The following is a 10,360-nucleotide window of genomic DNA, read 5'->3' as shown; positions in this document are numbered from 1 at the left end:
ATGCTGCAGCTGGTTGGGGGGCTAGTAGTGTTGTTCCTCTGCTGAAAGGGAGAGGGAGACACTAGTACATGGATGGAAGTCATGGCAGGAAGAACCCCAGTGTCTAACACCGTCTGTCTTCTCATAGGAGGAAATTCTCCACGTTGAGATTGTTTTACCCATTACACAATCCCCTGTGGGACACAGGCAATCAAGGGATCATGCAGTAATGCCATTACAATTTTCTGTTCATGCTGGAGTGGCTCTTTAGTTTCGTTTCTGGTGCCTGGCCTGATTTTTATCTATGAGGAAGTCAAGTGCTGTGCAAGTACCATGGTGATGATTTCCTCATTGAATCCAAACTCCATCTTCACCACATCTGGTGTTTAAAAGAACAAGCTTTAACACATACCATGAAAGCACAACCCAGGGTGTAGCAGGCTTGAGTCCAATATCTGCTCTCATTTTTGACCTGCTGAATAACTAATTCATCACCAGATGCTTCATTGTGAAGTTCTCAGCTTTGATATGTGCAGACAAAATGAAGAAAAAGAAAAAAACAAGAAAAAACAAGAAAAGAATCAGTTATCACTCTAGATTTCAGTGTTGGTATTAGGTTTTCATAGGCCTAAAGAGCTTGGGTAGCTTTCAAACCTCCTTCCAGAGCAGAAGTAGGTAATTTTTATTAAATTTCCTGAGATTGGATAAGATTGGGTCCAATCTTTGGCCTTTGAGGTCTTGTTCAATGACATCAAGAATATCTTCTGGCAGGCCTATGTTTTGCCCTGTTAATCTCAGTGAGCATAGCCAAAGCCTCAAGTGCTTTTGAACTTTCTTGGACATTTTGCAGACTCCAGCCCTGGTATGCTATGAAACTGAGGATAAACCTCCTTATTGTTTGTCAAGTATTTTGTTTCCACACTTGTGTGTATCTTTAGGCACAGTTCTCTCTTTACTCCAAACTTCAGGGCTGCATTTCACAAATAGTTTTCCCTCTTTAATAGACTGAAGTAAAATCCATGGAGCCAAACATCCTTCCATTAAAACTGCAGATAGTAATGAAGGAAAGATAATAATTTCTCTAGTCTTCTTATTTGATGCTATTCCTGCTCATTTTCTTTTACCTCTGCTACCTCCAGAGACCACCAGATACCGAGGAAGCTGCCTAAAATGAAACAAAGCTAGGAGCACAGGGAAGAGGCATCGCTCAAGGCCAGTCTGCACTAATGCCTGGATAATCCCAGTGCTGCTGCTGATGGCCACTGTCACACTGTGCTGTGGTCCTTTAATTAAAGACTTACTGATGCCTTAGGCTGTAGAAGAGAAGGATAAGCATGTCTTCAAAGAGACCCTCTGCTTCTGTAGGTATGATGTCTAATATTTTTTAGGATCATTCACACTCTTTGAATACCTGAAGAAACACTGTAAGTTTTACATACTTTTACATGATCCCTACCTGACAGCCATTAGAGTCTGAAGTAAATGCAATCCTCTAGCAAAGCTACAGCTATGCACTCTGCAAAAAGTTTTTGTGAGGAGTTCCTTTTCCATTTCTATGCTTTGCTAAAGTCCAGTGGATAACTATAAACAAGGGTCACAGTCTGGGTGTGTAGCTTAGGCTCAGTTCTTGAGCGCATGCAGTTTATATTCTAAGTAATGACGGGGAAGAAACCATAAAATTGTGACTAATGAGGTGTGCAGGTGACAAAGATTTATGGATATATTACGAAAGGAAGACTATAGAACAGTGGTACAGAGATCCATAGTTCTTGTAATGAACACATACTTTCTCTTGAGGCAACTATACAGATGTACTCTTGTTTCCAAAGTGCAGACTATATTTAAAGGAAGGTGACAGGGCAAATGAAGTTTTCCAAAAGATTGGATGTCCTTTGTGTGTAATCAGTAGAATTCAAAATCATAAACAGAAGGGCTGATCTGATATGGAGGGAAATTCTGAGTCAGATATGGGAGTTATAGTTGATTAAGGATCTTTGATCATTTGGAGCATATTATTCTGGACTGGAGTCAAAGGTTTAAGAAACCTACTGAAAATATTAAAGTGACATGGAAGAGAACAGGTAGAAGAAGTTTAGAACATTGAGAAATGTTATATTGTTGGATAAATAACATGCAAAAGTACACTTAAATATCACAATGCCTACAGAGAATGAGTCCAAAGTGAAGGAAGTAGAAAAGGAAGGTTTAAATTCTACCATTGTGAAATGATTGAGTCTTGGATTCTATAAATTGTGCAATTGGTTTGTTTTTTTAACACATTACTGTGTGTGGTGGAATAATTTTCTTGTGCATCGTTATTTCCTCTTTTGTTTGAGTAAACTAAAAAGAGAAGTAATTCCTCATGTTTGTAATGATACCTTAAAGTTACCAGTGAGGGGGAACACCTTTAGCTCTGCTGCCTCATGGCCCTACTAGTGGCTTTTGTTAGTTCCTCACACTTCAGCCAATACTTTCAGATGATCTATTTGCTTTCCTGATGTTTTTGCTACTGCTTTCTAGGAGCGGAGCAGAGCACTATTCCCCCCTTCTGTGTGCCTGAGCTATTCCCTTCACTCTGCCCCAAGCTTCCTGTCATCTTACCAGATTCAGACTCCTCTTCCAGATCCTGTCCACACTTCTTTTACTTTTACCCTCACATGCATTTTTCTTGCTCTCCTCAGAACCTGTTTTCCTCACCTGGTTCTATCTTTGCAATTTCTCCACAATGCTATTTCCAACTCCTGCTGCTTGCAACTTGGTTTCCTGCCCTGTTGCCACAATGTTGTTTGTTCCAATATGCCTTTCACATGGCTGTGTGTCCAGATCTGAATGGGATACTGTCATTCTATGTGTCTGCCCAGTAGTACTGGTGAAGCAGCTCGACAGTGAAAACTAAGTAGGATCCTCACAATTTTCCTGTTTAGCACTAACAAAGTGCTGGGACTTTGCTCACACAACAGTTGACATGGACATTTATTGTGGCCAGAACAGGAAATTCATTTACAGAGATCTAGTCAACATATATTCTGTCCAGAAGTCTGATTCGTCATGGAACTAGACAGCTAACTTTCCTGCGAGCAAATTATAAGCCTCTTTTTCCTTTATTTTTTAAAGGAAGAGAGTAGTAGCCTCTAATGAGGGAAAGGCCACCAGAATTTTAAAATACACATCCAATAGAGTTTTTTTCTCATTGTGGGGGAATTTCTTTCAAATGATGAATGTTCTACTTGGAGTACACTGGGTAAACCAAAGCAGAGGCTCATAATACCATAGGAAATGTTATCTCAAACTGTTCAGTTTGGTCATATTATTAGTAATGGAAGACAGCAGCAGTTCTTCTTTTAATTCATTGAATTATCAAAAGTAAGCAGTTATTCTGACAGCCTCTATTTCAAGACATTCAAGTGCTGAGCTTCTGATGGCCTCTGAAAACCAAGCTTCTTCAGGTTAATTTTAAGATGTGCAGGACAAGTGAAGCATCCTGATCACCTGACACTTTAAAAAGCTTTCAATTTCTACCAGCTATCTTTTGGTCTTTTAGGCAACCTTTGACTAGGAACTGCAAAAGTGTCTTTTAAACGTTTATCTATGCATACAAATATTGTAACTCCTCCCAGTTAACTAACAAAAATCTCTGGGACTTTGATTCACTTAAAGGTCCAAACTATCATAACAGAAGGCTCAGCTCCAGAAGCTGTACGTAATCTTATTCTTTTTATAGCGACACACAAAGTTGGGGCAACTTCACTACAGGCTGAATTGGCAGTAGCTGAAAATCTCTGCATTGCACTGCATTGTGTAGACATGTCCTGAGTCATATTATTTAATTGCCTCAGATTGCAGCTTTAAAAAGTACAAAGATAAAAGGAACCCTTCACAGAAGAATGATTACTCAAGACGGTGCACTTTGACATTGCATGACAGAGAACATAGCAAAATGAAAGATTTGGAAGTGTCTGGCTCTCAGAGACTGAACAAGGGTCCTGTAGTCATTCGAATTTGAAAGAAATGGATGATGTAAATTAGGCAGCTGCAATTTTTTTCAATATTTCCAGGTATGCCAAGGTAGGGTGCTTAGCATGAAAACAGCCTAAATCACTATCCTTTCCTAAAACTCCAGGTAAAAACTAGTCTCTATGTGTAAGAGACATACTCTGAGGTACATATGGATGAAAGATGATGTATGAAAGATTCCTTAGGAGTATTAAAGGAATTTATAAAACACCAACTAGGAAATTCCCTCAGACTTCTTGAAGAGGTCAAGACCATCTAGGAAATTCCCTCAAATTTCTGAAGGGGTTTTAAACTTTAGGGAAAATTAACTTTTCTCTGAGGTTGTTTCTTCTCCTTATATCAAGATTATTTGAGTGACTTACATATCGATGAATGACACTGAACAATGAAATCTATTTCTTGAATATTATTGCATTGATTGCTAAAGGAGCTTCGTAGTTTTGTTGCCCAGCTATTGCCAGCAGGAAACTTTAATCTCCCTCAGGCTGAAACAAGTTGACAGTGAAATGATTGCAACTGTCAACTCTTCAGCTTTGAAATAGATGCCCCCTTACTTGAAAGCATATCTTCAGGTAGATACTGAACAGAAGACCCAGGGTTAGATCCTGATTCAATGTTGTAGGGTGCTGTCCTTGCCTTTCCAAATGGTTATTTTTAGCAATACCAAGCATTATTAGCTGATTCAGGGCCCTGTGTGGCAGTGTACAGTGTGGAGGTACACCTACTCCATTGTCTACCTATGGCATAGAGACAAAAAGAATTTCTTTCTTTCATCTTCATCTGTTAGGGCTACAAGATCTTTCGGGAACTGTCCATCTGTCAAAGTACTTTTGCACTACACTTTTTCCGATATGAAGTCTGATCTCAGCAGAGACATAGAGTTTGTGAGGGGCAATAAACTCTTGTCTGACAAGTGCAATTTTGTTGCAGCTTGTTATGACTCAATTAAATACACTGTTTTCCAGGTTACTATGGGTTTACTCATTGAGCCTGACTTAAAAAACCTTTAGGACTTTAGCTGTTGTGCCTCACAGAACCCCTCTCTGCCACAGTGCTATCGTAGCAGAGGTCAAGCAGAGTATCTCCACTAGTTCTCCTCATTGAGGAACCAAAAGACTTACTGAGAGCTCTGCCTTTGACTATTGAATCTTCCCTCAGTCCAACAAGCCAGCGTAGACTGACAGGACAATGAACATGAATTGTGTTTTGGGTGAGGCTTCTGTCTGAGGGTGGGGAAGAACACAGGTCATTTTATGTGAAGAGCTTATTTTTGCAGCCAAATAAATAGCAATGTATGATATGGTTTTATCTTGTTCCATGAAGACTAAAATGTTCAACCAATGAGATGAGTCAGTAAACAAAGTTTCATTGCCTATCATGAAATTATGCCAAAAGAGGAGGAGGAGATGGCAGAACTCATTGCCTAAAGATGAGGAAGGTACTCAGTGCTTGTAGCTAGAGGTGCTGACAGCTTCTACAAGTTCCTCTCTGCCCTTGAGATGACCCAGAGCAGAGAGCAGGAATCCACAGCAGAAAGAGCAGCTCTTTCAGAAAGGGAGTGATACCAGATGAGGCAAGCAGGAACTGATTGCTGCTGTGGAGCAGAGTTGCGGCTCTGGAATGGGTGTATTTACATTCTGACAGCAGCATGTGTGGTGGAGCAGGACTCAGCCACCTGTCTCTGCTCTAAGGATTTCTCATGGGTTTCCTCTGTGGCAACTTCAGGGAGAATTCTGCTATCTCTTCAGATACTACAAAAGTTGCCATATGGCTGCTGTACAAGAAATCAAGGGACATATCAGTGTTATTTCTGTTGTCTGATGCTCACCGCTCTGAGTTTTGGTTTTGCTTCATCCACAACATCATGAAAAGATCTAAAAGCCTCACATCTTTGGGCTTCATTAAGTTGGTCTCTATTTAGACAGACTGGACAGAAGATGCATGGTAAACAAATCAGAAGGAATGTCTGAGTGCACCCAGCTGAAACAGATTTGTTTTCCAAGTATAAAAGAGGCTTTTTTATCACTCCCGGCACATACATTTCAAAAGTGTTATACTGCAGGAACTCTTATTTTACGGCTTCTTTGTAGCAGTAGTTGAAGGATTAAGGTCTGCTTGTTAGAGTATGTTTTTCTCTCAGAGAAAGTTTGTAATCACTAGAAAGTGCTGGCTGTATAAGCCTTTAGCAGAGGATGCATGCGTGTAGTCAGGAAGTCTTCTCTCTTGGATCCCTAGTGGGAGATGTTAGCTCTCTCAAATAACCTCTGTCCTACACTCTTATCAGAGTTATGTAATAAATTAGATAGGAAAAGCAAATAACTGTTTAGATGCAGTATATGACCACCTCAACTTCAACTGGATCTGTTGATGCTGCAGTGCAGATGTGATAGTGAGTATCTTCCTTTGTCTCACTGTGGAGGTTAAAAGGCCAGAGAAATTCATACACTCACAGTAGAGAAATGAAGATGCACTGAATCAAATCTGCTCTGCATCAGTAGGTGAAGTCTTATCATAAAAATGATGCAAAAGAGATTCATGAACAAGGAATTCAGACGCTTCTAACTAGACTGTAGTCTCTACACAAGCCCTGACTGCCCTAATAGGAATCTCTCTTGAAAACGTTGATAGAGGGATGCCAAAAGAAAGGAGTCCAAACTGTGGTCAGTCTGTAACAGGCCAGCATGTTTTCTAGCAACTCAAATCTGTGTGAATGCTTAGGGACCATCTTTGACAGACCATTCATCAGGTAGATGTAGTCATAATTTCTATTCATTTTCAACTGCAACAGTGCATGTTCATTACACTGAAAAGCCTGCTGCCATTTCTCCTTCTGAACATAATTTTAGACAACTAAAATATTTTTCCTTTTCACTGGAGCTCATTTAGCCAAGCTGCTTTTAATATTGTAGTGCAGACTTGTTTGCCTCTACTGTCTATGATTCTAATTTAACAAGTACTGGTGAAGTCTTTTCCCCAGGATTTCCAGCAGCAATCAAATCACTGATCTTGCTCAGTTGTATGTGGAGCTGGTGGTGTATAATCCCTGCTAACTAGGCTGCGAATAGGCAATCCACAGGGGATATGGAACTGCCATGAGAAATAGGCAGCCCTGGAGTTCATATTCTCTGAAAGGCCATTCCAAGAACAACAGCAAAACCACAGACAATCTTCATTCTTTCTGGCCCATAGGATACAGAGGGCAACATTTTTTTTTCTCCTCCAGACAGAAGCTTGTGCTGTGTTTCTGGATGTTGCTGTTTGTACCAGCCAGCAGCTCCCTTTTCAGCCAGTGCCCCAGCTGGCAGTGGTAGTGGTGGTGTGTGTTGGGCAGATTTTCTGGCTAGTGTCTGCCCAGCAAGCTGTGTTTTTCTATTCAGGCTAAAACCCCATCTGTAAGGATTATTTCTCCCTTCACAAATTTCCATATTCATTATTATATTTGTCTAACCAGTTCTTAGTACCATAGTCCCATTGTAAAATACCTGCTTTGTCTGGAGTGTTATCATTATTATTTCCTGCCACAGTTCAGCAGCCTCTTTGAGGCTTGTGACCGTTTGGTTCTTATCTAGGAATGCCAGGGTCAGACCAACACCTGGTCAACAGATTCAGTGGAGCAGGCTTTCTGCTTCTTGCCCTCCTTCACCAGCTCTTACCTCTGACATTTCAGAGTTAGCTTGTTATATTGAGAACTTACAAGCTTTACAAACTTGTAAATCGCAATTGCATTTCTCTAGAAGCATAGAATTATTATTAAGCTACCAAATAGCTTCATCTTTGTATCTGCAATAAGGGAGAGTGATGTTTCTACCAGCTATAAAGTCAGTCTATTCATCCACAGCTAAATTTAATTTTAAATAATGAAAAATGAAAATGTAGAAAACATCAAGGACCTTTTGTTACAGCAAAACACATCTAAGCTCAGCCCAGTGATCAAAAGGTATTTTACTGGCTTTTTTCTAAATCACAGGCTCCAAGACAGAGCTTCCAGTACAACACCCTGGGATGCACACTGACTATTCTGATGCACTCATGAGAAGCCAAAAGAACACACAAAAAATCTGAATACAAATCAGACATAGCAGAGCAGATTGAATGGAGTCTCAGTCATGACTTGTGGTTCATGCAAGGCAGAGTATTTGTAGAGTGCTGTCAAGAATTTAGGAGTAGGTTTTGGACACCCTCTGGTACAATTTGGGAAGATTAGTCTCTGTTTCTCAAGTCTCATTATTTCTCAGCAACAGAAAAGGGAAAGTAGACCTGTAGGGATCCCTGAAGTGACCAAACTCAATTCCTCTGCAATCACAGCAGCTAGGTGACTATTAAGATGTGCAGTCTCTGACTGTCAGGAGATAGAAGAGAAGGAATCATTCCTTCTTCAAAGAGAAACCTCACTTGAACAAGTCTGACTTGGGCACCATCTGGGCTGTTAAGAGAATGCTGTAGTACTTTGTTGGTAATTTTTGCCATTAGTACTAATTGGAAGGAAGGAGAGAGAAGCAACAGGGAAGGGCTTTTTTTCTTGGCAGGGAGAAGATAAAAGCTCCCACAAGTATCTTCAGTCTTCTGGTCAAAAGTGTTCCCTTTTTTAAAAAATCAAAACTCCACAAGTGAAGTTTGGCACTTTGGCATTCCCAGCTTCCCTTACTTGAGGGTAAGGAGAGAGCTGGTGACAATTTTTCAGAGGAAAGGAAGAAACCTTGTTTGTAGGAAATTCTGAAAGGGAGGTTTCTGTAGGAAAGTGAAGTGGTCTTATTCATCAGCTCTAACAAATCACTACAAGATGTCTTCTTCCAGCATTGTACAAGAAATAGGGAAATTTGCACCATGCCTACAGTAGATCCATGCCTGTCTGTTCCCAACAGTTTTTTACACAGACTCTCCTGTCACAAGGCATAACATCATGCAGTATACATTTCTTTCTGCCCAGTAATATCCTACAGGAATTTGAAATACAAATGGCTAAGGATTCTAGTCAGTGCTCTGGGAAACAAGTGTGCTCATTCCAGAAGGGCTTGTGTTCATTTTTCTTTCTCATTTTCAGTCTCATTTTCTAGAGAAGTAGATGATTTTACATCTCGTACTCAGCATCTGCCTACGAAACTGAAACAGACTCTGCTTGCTTTCGTCGCGTTGCTAAGACAGGAACTGCCACCCTCAGGACCAGGTACATTGCTTTGCCGTGCAAAGGAGAGCAGTAGTGCCTCCTAAAGCCACTGGTGCAAATAGCATCCAAAGAGCAGCCAGTACATCACAGCAGTCCTGGTGCTGGTTGTGAGCACAGCAAGCGCTGCAGGAGGCTGAATGTCGAGCTCCGTGGGTGGTTTAATCGGAAGCCATCCTGACCTTCGAACACTGGTGAGGTAGCTTCAAACAGCAGAAATCAAAGATTCAAAATACACTGGTCAGCAGCAGTATAACTAAATACTAGGGAAGAGCAAGAGTTCTGCAGGAGGTGGCTTTGGCATACTGCCTCTCTCCTTGCTCCAGACCCCTGGCAGCAGGCTGGCTGGACTGCTTGAAGTGGGATTTGATTATGGTCTGCCAGCCGGAGCCTCTGCTGCTCTGCTTGACTGGGCAACTTGAGTGTGTCAGGACAAGTTCACTGCAATGGAAATGCCACTGAAGTCAAGAGAGTTCTACTAAGAACATATCCATCCAGTCATTAGGCTTTTTTGCAGGGTGAATGAAGTGCTGATGCAAGCAGGCACAGGTCCCAGTGTGGTTGGCAGGACTCTGAGAGACTCAGGCCTGCCTGCCTATTCTGTGCTGCCCTGCTCTAGGACCAGCCATGCTGAACTATCAACATGGAGAACAGAATGTGTGAAGCTGAATATGTGGGGTAGAGTCTAGCAAAATCTGGTTTTAGATCAATAAATATGATAGCACAGACACTTCTCTGAACAGTGCATCATCTGTGGTACCCATTTACAGGGGATAAACCTCCAGTTTTCAAAGTTAGCTGCTGCTAAGTTTGCAGGCTTCCACATTGATCAGATACAGGAATCGGAGGGCTCAGTTGCAAAATAGATGCTCTAAGTACTCCATAAGGTCCTCAGCAATATCCCAGGTTTTTGGAGACTATCTTCCAGGATTATTTTCTAAGATTTTTTTTCCTCAGTTTTCTTCTCTTTTGCAAAACACTGTCTGAGGCCAAATGTCCAGAAAAACCAATCTCACTGCAGCATCTCTGTCACCTAACGTACTCCCGTGCAACTGCAGCTCCTCCCCTGAGGCAGCAGAAATCAGCTCCAGACAAATGTCAGGACAGTCATGATAGAAATGGAGATACCATAGGAATGGCATTTTGTCCAGACTCCAGCAATAAATTTGGTATTGATGTTTTTAGTGGTGGTAGCCATGACATTTT

General features: G+C 41.1%; 1 protein-coding gene across 1 annotated transcript in view; it reads left to right on the top strand.

Annotated features, from left to right (window-relative positions):
• Positions 1-1,289: 1,289 nt before the first annotated feature.
• The window catches only part of MB21D2 (Mab-21 domain containing 2), a 93,190-nt gene continuing 84,119 nt past the window's right edge, over positions 1,290-10,360 (top strand). Inside the window, exon 1 of the mRNA XM_062005716.1 lies at positions 1,290-1,344. The gene's annotated coding sequence lies outside the window, so the exon portion shown is untranslated. The remainder of the gene's footprint in view (positions 1,345-10,360) is intronic.

This window comes from Colius striatus, chromosome 12 (genome assembly GCF_028858725.1).
Source record: "Colius striatus isolate bColStr4 chromosome 12, bColStr4.1.hap1, whole genome shotgun sequence".
Lineage (NCBI taxonomy): Eukaryota > Metazoa > Chordata > Aves > Coliiformes > Coliidae > Colius > Colius striatus.
The sequence above is the reverse complement of the archived record's forward strand: the minus strand, read 5'-3'. Positions and strand labels throughout refer to the sequence as shown.